Here is a 9712-nt window from a genome sequence, read left to right on the forward strand (position 1 = left end):
AGCCATGTCGTGGTGGTGATGCACAGACAAAATAGAGGAAGACTGACACAGATGTTAGCTCAGGGCCAATCTTCCTCAGCAAAAAAAATAAAATAATAAAATAAGTAAATAAATAAGTTCAATGTTGATTAAAAAAAAAGAGTTAATAACAAAACAGAATTTTCTGGTAGACACAAGCCGCCCCCTTCCCCACCCCATCTGAGCGGAAAGCCTTATTTGGTGGACTCGTGGGGACCCTTGGCTGAGCTGGAAGGCCTTGGGAGACATGAGTCTCCTTCTTCCTACAAAGAACGCTCTGCTTAAGCAGAAGGGCTCTGTGAACAGAAGGAGCTGGAGAAAAAGGCTGCAGATGCAGCCACAAATGAGGCTCAGTTAACTGCCTTATCACTCTGCTCCCCATCCCAGCCCCTAAGCCCCCCCAGTGTCCCTGCCAAGTTACTCATCCCCTTCCCGCCAGGATCTAAACCCTGGGCTACCTTGCTCACCATTGTACCCACCTGGTCAGCACACGGCTGTCTGCCATGATGTGGGTCCTCAATAAATATCTGATGAGTGGATGAATGAATGAATGAACACATGGCCACAGTACTTGCCTTCAAGGAACTCATGGTCTGGCGAGAAAGGCCCATGGGCAATGGGAAACTTGGTCCTGAGGGATGTGTGTTCTGATGAGGGATGTCAAAGGGCCCAATGGAGCCCGATGAGTGGGGAAAGTATTCCTGGAGGGCAGGATGTTTAAGCCGGGGCCTGCTGTGGATGTGTAGGAGTTGGCGAGGCGGACGGAGGGAATGTGGTGGGGGGTGGGAAGGAAGGAAGCGGCTCTGAGCAGAGACCTTCCAGCAGGAGGATGGTGACGTAGTTCAGAGGGTTGGAGGGAGACGTGGCCAGGGGAAGCAGGGCCTGGAGGGTGATTCTGAACGGGAGAGAAGAGCCCTTAGGGTCCTCCCTGCAGACCTAGGTGTGGAGCTTAGGAGAGTGGTCTGGTTAGAAACGACGGTGGGGCGTGACTAGCACAGAAGACCCCGGAAGCCAGAGCACGTGGAGCCCACCAGGAGAGGCTGCATAGAGTGAGAAGACCAGGGCCGTCTGCCCGGGATCTCCAGGGAAGGCCCCCAGTTTAGGGGCTGGGGGCTGAGAAGAGATGATTGAAGAGCTGGGAGGAAAGCCAGGAGAAAGCGGTGTTGGGAGGTTGACACGACTTTTAATGAGGAAGTGGCGCGGGTCGACACAGTTGGGTGGCCACTGGGGAAAAATGACAGAAAGGAGGCTGGAGATTTTGGAGAGAAAGGTTTTGGTGGGAGTGGAAGCTGGAGAGGTGGGCAGAGAACAGCGTGGACTGGAGGACCCCGTGGATGAAGAAAGCCCACTCTTAGACACGGGGGAAGGAGAAAGGTGTGCGACCAGTGAGGACCGGTCATGAGAAAGGAAAGAACAAATACAGTAGCTCATGGGACGGCCTGGTGGCATAGTAGGTAAGTTCGTGTGCTCCTCTTCCGAAGCCCGGGGTTCACTGGTTCGGATCCTGGGCGTGGACCTACACATCACTCTTCAGGCCATGCTGTGGAGCATCCCATATAGAAGAACTAGCAGGACCTACAACCAGGATACACAACCACGTCCTAGGGCTTTGGGGAGGGAAAAAAACCCCAATAGCTCAGGGTTGTTGAGGGCTTGGCACAGCCAGGCATGGTGCTGTGTCCTTCTTTTTGATTTTTACTTTAATGTTCAAAACTTTAAAAAAAATTAATTTGCTTTTTTATTGTGGTAAAATATGCATAACAAAAACTTTACCATTTTAATGATTTTTAGCATCCAGTTCAGTGGCTGTTCACATGGTAGAGCAACCGTCCCCACCATCATCTCCAGAACCTTTCCAGCTCCCCAAACTGGAGCTCTGCACCTGTTAGACACTAGCTCCCCTCTTCTCCCTCAGCCTGGCCCCTGGTCACCACTGTTCTGTTTCCTCTCCCTGCGAACTTGACTGTTCTGGGTGCCTCATCCAGGTGGAATCTTACAGAATTTGTCTTTTAGTGTCTGGCTTATTTCACTTGGCATAATGTCCTCAAGGTTCACCTATGTCGTAACAGGTGTCAGAATTTCCTTCCTTTTTATGGCTGCATAATATTCCACTGTATGGACGGACCACATTTTGTTAATCTGGGAAACTTCTTTATGTGGGTTAGCTTCTTACCTTCCTCCTTCCCTCTGTTCCTTCCTTCCTTCCTCTCTCCTTTTCTCCTCCTCCCTCCTCACTCTCTCTTCCTCCACTCAACAAATATTTATTGATCCCTACTGTGTGTCGGTCCCGGTTCTAAGGTCTGAGGATACAGCAATGAGCACAAGAGACAGAAATCCATGCCCTACTGATGCTGACATTCTGGAAGGGGAGGCAATCAAGAAAAAGAAAGTTAAATAAAAATATATAGCAATTAAACAATCAAACTATGAAAAATCATAATATGAATAATTGAAATGGAAAAATTTCAATTTTTATGAAAAATCATAATAAAGTGAGGGTAGGGTCAGGGAAGGCCTGATTGAGGTGAACTTTGAGCAAAGACCTGAAGGTGGTTGGGAGTGAGCCATGGGGGTCTCTGGGGCAAGACTGTTCCAGACAGAGGGATCAGCACGTGCTAAGGTCCTGAGGTGGGAGGAGGTCTGGTGTCTGTGGGGACCAGCAAGGAGGCCAGTGTGGCTGAGGCAGAGGGAGTGACGGGGAGAACAGAAGGACATGAGAAGTGAGGTCATTGGAAGTGCAGACTCCGTCGGATAGGTCCTATCTTATGCCCATTTTACAGACTGAGAAACTGAGGCTGAGAGAGACGAAGTGGCTTGTCCGTAGTCATCCAGCTGGTACATTCGGGAGGAAGCATAGAAAAGCCTGAATCTCTGCTTTGCTCTCTGAGTCTTCTACTGGCCCTGGAGGGGATTGGAGAGTTAATTCCGTCGAAGCACTGATTTGGGCGTCTAACACCGTTTTAAGGCATTTTTTTTGCAAACTGACTCACTGAACCCTTCCTCGGTCCCGTGAGAGAGGCACTCACCAGTCCCAATGTAGAGACGAGGCCGTGAAGTCGGTCGCACACCTGGGCTTACGCAACGCGGAGCTGCGGCGCCTTGGTTCGAACCCACCCCCGGCGGCGGGCTCTCAACGACGCCTGCACCAGATGCCCCAGAACAAAGGGGCAGATGGCGCAACCGCCCCAGACAGCAGGGAAGACGCTTCTTCCATCGTTCCAGGAAGGAAGAAGGAAGGGTGCGGTGTGGGTCGGGTGGCAGGAAGTAGAGGCAGGGCCCGTCCTCCAGGGAGAGGAGAGTTGGAGGCCAGCTCATCTCCAGGGGCGCCCGGCTGGGCGGGTTTGGGGAGGCTAAGGACTGCGGTGGGGGCTGGGGAGAAGGGGTGCCCTGGTGAAATGCGTGAGCAAGAATTTAAAGGGGTCCCATCTGAGCAGCTGGATGATTTCGTTTTGTTTTTCTCCAGCAAGGAGCAGGCACCTGCAGGGCTGGGGGACCGTGGGAGGGATGCTGAGACGGGGGAGCTGAGGAGAACAGGGTAAAGGGGCAGACAAAAGGGGCTTGGTGGGGAGGCTGCATGAGGGTTGCCGTGTCTTCGAGGTGGAAGAACGGGTACAGCAGAGCCACCCACAGCTCCGGAGGCGCGGGAGGCTGTGGTCAGGGAGTGGGATGTGGGATTTTTGTGGTTTCAGAGGTGGAGCTCTTATGGATGGAGATAGGGACCAGGGTGTGACCGTGGGCATGGCGGATGGCGGCGTTGGTCTCTGGCCCCTTGGAGGCTGGGGGGACTACAAAACCAGGGCGTCCTTTCTCCCCCCTGGGCTCCCGACTCCCCATCTGAGCGAATGTCTGTCCCCGCTTAAAATACGAATCAGCCAGATAGCCAAGGACTTTGCAAACATTCTCACGCTTGATCCTCACAACAGCTTTATGATGTTAGGGACTCTCATTACTATGACGTTACAAGCGAGGAAGCTGGTCTCGGACAGAAGTCTCTTGTGCAAGGGGCAGAGTCAGGATTGGAACTCGGGTCATCCGGCTGTTAAATAGGATGCCATTCCATCTCCAAATTTATTTCCACGCCGTCGAGGGCAGGGAGCTCTCTGCAGATCCCCAGTCCCTGGAACAGCCCGGCGTGAGAGATCCAGGAAAACGAGCGTTTGCGGGATGAGCAGACGGCCCCTCACGTCGGTCTTCTTGTTGTGTTCCCGACCAGCTCTCGGTTGGCAGTTTTTCTGGTACCCGCCGTGTGCCTTGCTTAACTCCCCCATCGTCCCTGCGGGTGCCCACAATCTACAGATGAGGAAACGGAGAGAAATGAGGTCAGTTGCCCAACGTCGAGTGGTGACTCCACGCCCCTCGGCGGCTGATCTCATGTGTCTCTTTGAACTCTCTCCCTGGGTGATCTCTCAGGTGTCTCTGAGTCACCATCGTATCTGCGACGTGCGTGCCAGGCAGCCTCTGTCTGTGCACCGGGGGCGCCCCTGATGCTGGGTCGACACGTGAGCCAACCAACACACCTGCCCCACCTCCTTCCAGCTCTATCATCTCCCACATATTTCGGTTTAAGCTCCACGGTCGGCTCCCACCTTTGCCCTGAGTCTTCCCCTGGTTTGTAAAGGACATCATCCTCTCCCCGGTCACTCCGATCGATCGAAAGCTGGGAATGGTCCTTGATCTCTCCCTCGCTCCCACTTCCCTCGTTGGCAATTCCTGTCCAAATATATGGTGAGTTCAGTTGCTTTCCTCCTCTCACTCACCTTTGTCCAAGCCACCCTTATCTCTCACCTGGATGGGTGCCACTGCATCCAAACTGGTCTCGCAGCTTCCATGTTTGATCCCCTCCCCCCATGCCACGCCATGTCCATTCTCCACTGGGCAGGGCGGCCAACGTGTTCTTAAAACATAAAACAGCATTGTGTTAAAACCTGCTTAAAACCCATCCGTGATTTCCCACTGCAATTATAAGAAACCCTAAATGCCTCCAAGGTACTGTGCGTCTGGCTGGTGTCCATCACCGGCCTCAGCCCCCTGCATCTCTTTGTTCTTCATGTGGTAGGTGCCTTCCCACCTCAGGGGCTTGGTGTTTGCCGTTCCCTCTGCCTGGGACACGTTTCCTGCTGCTCTGCCCGTGGTTACCTGTCCAGATGTCAGCTGAAAGGTCAGCTCCTGATCACTTTCTGTGGAGCAGACATTCCCTTCCAGAGCCCAGCCCAGTACCTGGTGTGTGGCAGGGGCTCCATGAAAATGGGATGAGTGAGATTATCACAGAGACTTCTCTCCGGAAGCTCTGCCTTCCTCCAGAATCTCTGCTTCTCTCCAGAACCTCTGCCTCCCTCCAGAATCTCTGCCGCTGGGGTTGGCCTGGTGGCATAGTGGTAAAGTTCATGCACTCTGCTTTGGTGGCCTGGGGTTTGCAGGTTTGGATCCGGGCATAGACCTACACACTGCCCATCAAGCCATGCTGTGGCCGTGTCCCACATACAAAATAGAGGAAGATTGGCACAGATGTTAGCTCAGCAACAATCTTCCTCAAGCAAAAAGAGGAAGGTTGGCAACAGATCTTTGCTCAGGGCTAATCTTCCTCACCAAAAAAAAAAAAAAAAAAATTCTCTGCTTCCCTCCAGAATCTCTGCCTCTCTCCAGAACCTCTCCTTCTCCCCACAATCTCTGCCTCCCTCCAGAATCTCTGCCTCACTCCAGAATCTCTGCTTCCCTCCGGAATCTCTGCACCCAATGCCTCACCCTCTTCAGACCTGACAGTAATCTCCAATTACCCAGCCCTGGGAGAGCACACACCGGGGGAAGGCGGGGAAGCCCATCTTTCTGAGATTAGGCTCCAAACACTTGCAGGGAAGAATGCTTCTGACTCTGGGCGATGGGACCCAGGACATGGACATTTCTGCTTCCTCAGCCCTGGTCCTATCACAGACCCACATTCAATGGGGATAAAGGGTCCCTTGTGTGTATGCAGGGGCTGCATTTACCAAGGCCACAGACCTCAGCAAAAGCCCCACTTCCTGATGACTAGGGCCTCCTGCCTCAGCAACACCCCTGCCCCGCCCTCCGTGTTTACCGTCCACCTGAGTGGCAAACATCTTTCCTTCTGTTCCGTCTGTTTAGGAGAGGCTTCTCTTGTCTTTACAGTCTTTGAGCTCATGTGGGACCTCTCACGTTTACCAAACACAACCTGGAGTTTTGTAGGATTCCCAGCCTGGGCCAGTGCTTAACGAGCCGTGCTCTCAGCTCCCACCATTCCACCACCTGCCACTACCTCAGTTTGGGCCTCTCGCTGGCCTCCTGGCCTCTCAGTTTCCCCCCTGCCATCCTCCCAGACTTGGCCCCAGAAAGCTCTTCCTGACACCCGAGGCCCCATCGCCCCAGTGGGAAGTCCGCCTGGTGCAGCAGCATCCTGACCCTCCTGGGGGTCTCGGGGGGGCCTGGCCACCCTGGCCACCTCCTCCCCAGCTGTCCTGCCCCAGGAGCAGCCATGCCGAGCTTCCTTGCCTGAGGGCTTCGCACCTGTTCTTCTCCTCTTCCCCTCCCACCCCTCTCCCTGCTCATTCTTACTCATCTCTGGGTCCCGGTTTAAACACTGCTTCCTTTAGCAGCATTCCGTGGCGCCTGCACGGAGCTGGCCTCTCCACCTCTGGGCTCCCCTGCGTCCTTATTGACCCCACTACGGCATGGATCCCTGTGGGTCTGGACTTGCCAGAGTCTGTGCCCGCCTCCCCCACCCCACCGGACAGAGAGCCCATTGAGGGCAGGCCAGGGGCTGACTCAGCTCTTCCCTCACGCCCTGTGCAGGGCCTGGCTCCTGGGAGGCATCAGCAGATGCTTGCTCTGTGAATAAAGGGACGACCCGTATTGCTCCTCTGCTCAAAAATCTCCATGCTTGCTTCTTTCCCCAAACCGGAGCTGCGCCTATGCTAGCTGCAGCCTCTCTCCACTCACCCCCTCATCACTCCCCTGCCTCACAGTTTGCACTTGCTGTTCCCTCTGGCAGCAACGCTCTTCCCACACACCTGCCAAGCTCCCTGCCCTCCCTTGTGCAGGACTTTGCTGCACGCCACATTCTCCTCTATCCTCCAGGCCTTTCCTCTCCACCCTCCTTAAATGTGTGGTCTGCTCCCCATCCCTCCGGTTTACCACCACCTGAAATGCTCTCTATCCTACTTCTTTTTCTCTTTTCTTTTTTGGCCTCTCCCATGAGGGCAGGATTTTGTTTCTTTTGCTGCTGTCACGAAATAAGTGCTCAATAAATATTTGCAGAGTGAATGGATGAATGGATGAACGCACGGGGCTTGAGGTCAAGGAAGGTTTCCAGTGTTCACAGGGGGAACTTAAGGCTTCTGCCAGACTGTGTCTCCCGCCCTGGGAGGCTCGGGGGCCGCAGAGAGCGGAGCTCCGGGCAGGAGACCGCGCTTTGCCAGCAGAGCCCACGCGATGCCCACGCGTGGGCACAGTGACCTCTTGTGGCCAAGGCTGAGCACAGCATCTCCCCGGCTCCCACGTGGGACCCTGACTTTGTCGCACGCGGCGACTGACTTTGAATCCAGATACGCCAACAGTGTTAACACACGCACTGGATTGCGAAAACTCAGTACAAAAAAGAGAGAAAAGCAATGTAAAATATCTTGGTTTTTGGAAAATATTCATTACAGGTTAGAATCAATATTGTGGGTCAAAAATGTGATTACAATTTCACCCGTTTTCCTCCCCTTTTAAAAAATAAGGCTATTAGAAAATTTAAAATCACATCGAGGCCGCACGTTGTATTTTTATTCGATAGCGTTGCTCTAAATCATGACAGAAATTTAACCAGCAGTCCACCTCCTGGTGTGGAGGGAAAAACTCGGTTGAACAGAAGAGAAAACGTCCCTTGGTGAGGCAGTAGTTGACCTGCAACAAGGACCCAGGTCCCCTGGCTTCGAGCAGGCGGCATTAGCAAAAGGGTCAAGAGCCCCAGCTTCTTCCCCGACTTGCTGCTGTGTGACCTTGGGCAAGTCACTTCCCCTCTCTGAGCCACATGATTATCCTTCGTAAAATAGGAAATCACACCCCATCAATCGCATCCCTGAGCTGACGGGGGAGGAGCGTTTGCCTGGCACAGAAGCATCGTCCCAATTGACCTTGATCATCTTGCGCCCCCTGCAGCCCGCTCTCTTTACTGCAGCTGGTGTGATTTTTTCTTTTTAGAAAATGGAAATCGGATCTTGACCTCTTTTGGTGGAAAGCCCTCCAATGATTCGCGATCACTCTCAGAATAAATCAAAGTCCTTCTGGCCTCTACAGGACCCGGCATGACGCGCCCCTGGCTACCGCCTCATCTCTTGCTGTTCTTCTTCCTGCCCACTCTGTTCTGGACACAGTTCCTTGCTGTTCCCTGCATTCACCAGGCTTATTCCAACCTTCTGGCTTTTGCGTGGGCAGTTCCCTCTGCCTGGAAACCTCTGCCTTGAGACGGCTTTATGATTCGTCCCTTCGCTTTACTCAGGTCTGGGCTCAAACACCACCTCCTCCAAGAGGCCCCACGCTGACCCCTCTGGAAACTGACTCTTGCCATCTCCCTCTTGCCATCCTGCTTCATTTTTATTTGTTGCATTAGTCACTACCTGACGTTATATATTTGCTTCTGGTCTGTTTCTCCCAGACCATGAATATCCTGAGGGCTGCAGCTTCCGTCTTTTGGGCACTGCGGGATTCCTAGCACCTGGAGGAAATTCTAGCACCAGGCACACGGGTCACAGACGAGGCACTCGATGAACGTTTGTTGAATGAATAATTAACCAAATACTCAATTAACTTGCAGTGGAGGCGGGGCATCTGGCCCCTACTCTCCAGTCCAATCGAATTAGGAAAAATGAGACCCAAAGAGTGTGGATGGCCAGACATGAGGGCAGCACGGGGCTGGGGTTTGGGAGAATCCTCCGTCCTGGGCTAGTCGTGGTGGGTGGAGAGAATCAGCGAGGCTTCTAGGAGGACCCTGGAGGATTTGATCAGGAAGATGGGACCGGAGGGCATTCCTGACAAGGCACCAGCCCAGCAAAGCTTGGAGGTGGGAATGAGAACACAAGTCTCCCCAGGGCTCAGGCTGAAAGCTTCTGGGCCCTACACCTGCTTGGACCGGCAGGGCAGCAACTCTGAAACCCAGAGCCCCCTGGCGGCCAAACCTTAGCATGACAACCCAGTCGGACACCAGTTATTGAGCGCGTTATCGAATCCTCACGACAGAGCTTTGATTCCATTTTCAGAGGAGGAAATGGAAGCCAGAGAGGTTAAGTCACCAACTCAGGTCACCCAGCTCTTCTCCCAGAATCCGAGGTGTGGGGAGCCCACCCAGCTGCCCCTCACCCATCACACAGAGACACTGGAGGAGATTCAGGTGGGGGTGGGGCATGATTCCAGAGTCTTGAAGACCCAGGCAGACCAGGGTGTGAGCCCCCAGTTCGGTCCCTCTCCAGCTAAGTGACTCAGGCCAGTTACCGGGGCCTCAGGCTACAACCAAGGAGATCGCAGTGCGATGAAATTAAGACAGCGCAGAGCCCGCAGGATGCACAGCCCTGGAAGAGAAGCGCCACGATTACTGCACACGACGAGGGCCCATCTGGTCTGAGCATCCACATGGTAGATGCTCGGGGAGGGTTGGGGCTGTCTGCGCATGCCCAGAACCGGCGGAGGAACGGGGCAGCAGCCT

General features: G+C 53.8%; 1 long non-coding RNA gene across 1 annotated transcript; it reads right to left on the minus strand.

The window, feature by feature from the left end:
- Positions 1-2469: 2469 nt before the first annotated feature.
- LOC139042167 (uncharacterized) lies at positions 2470-4954 on the minus strand. The gene is made up of 3 exons (XR_011498523.1): positions 4804-4954; positions 4605-4728; positions 2470-4308 (listed from the first exon to the last, which is right to left on the minus strand). It is a non-coding gene; the product is annotated as an uncharacterized lncRNA (long non-coding RNA).
- Positions 4955-9712: the final 4758 nt, after the last annotated feature.

Source organism: Equus asinus, chromosome 26 (genome assembly GCF_041296235.1).
Source record: "Equus asinus isolate D_3611 breed Donkey chromosome 26, EquAss-T2T_v2, whole genome shotgun sequence".
Classification (NCBI taxonomy): domain Eukaryota; kingdom Metazoa; phylum Chordata; class Mammalia; order Perissodactyla; family Equidae; genus Equus; species Equus asinus.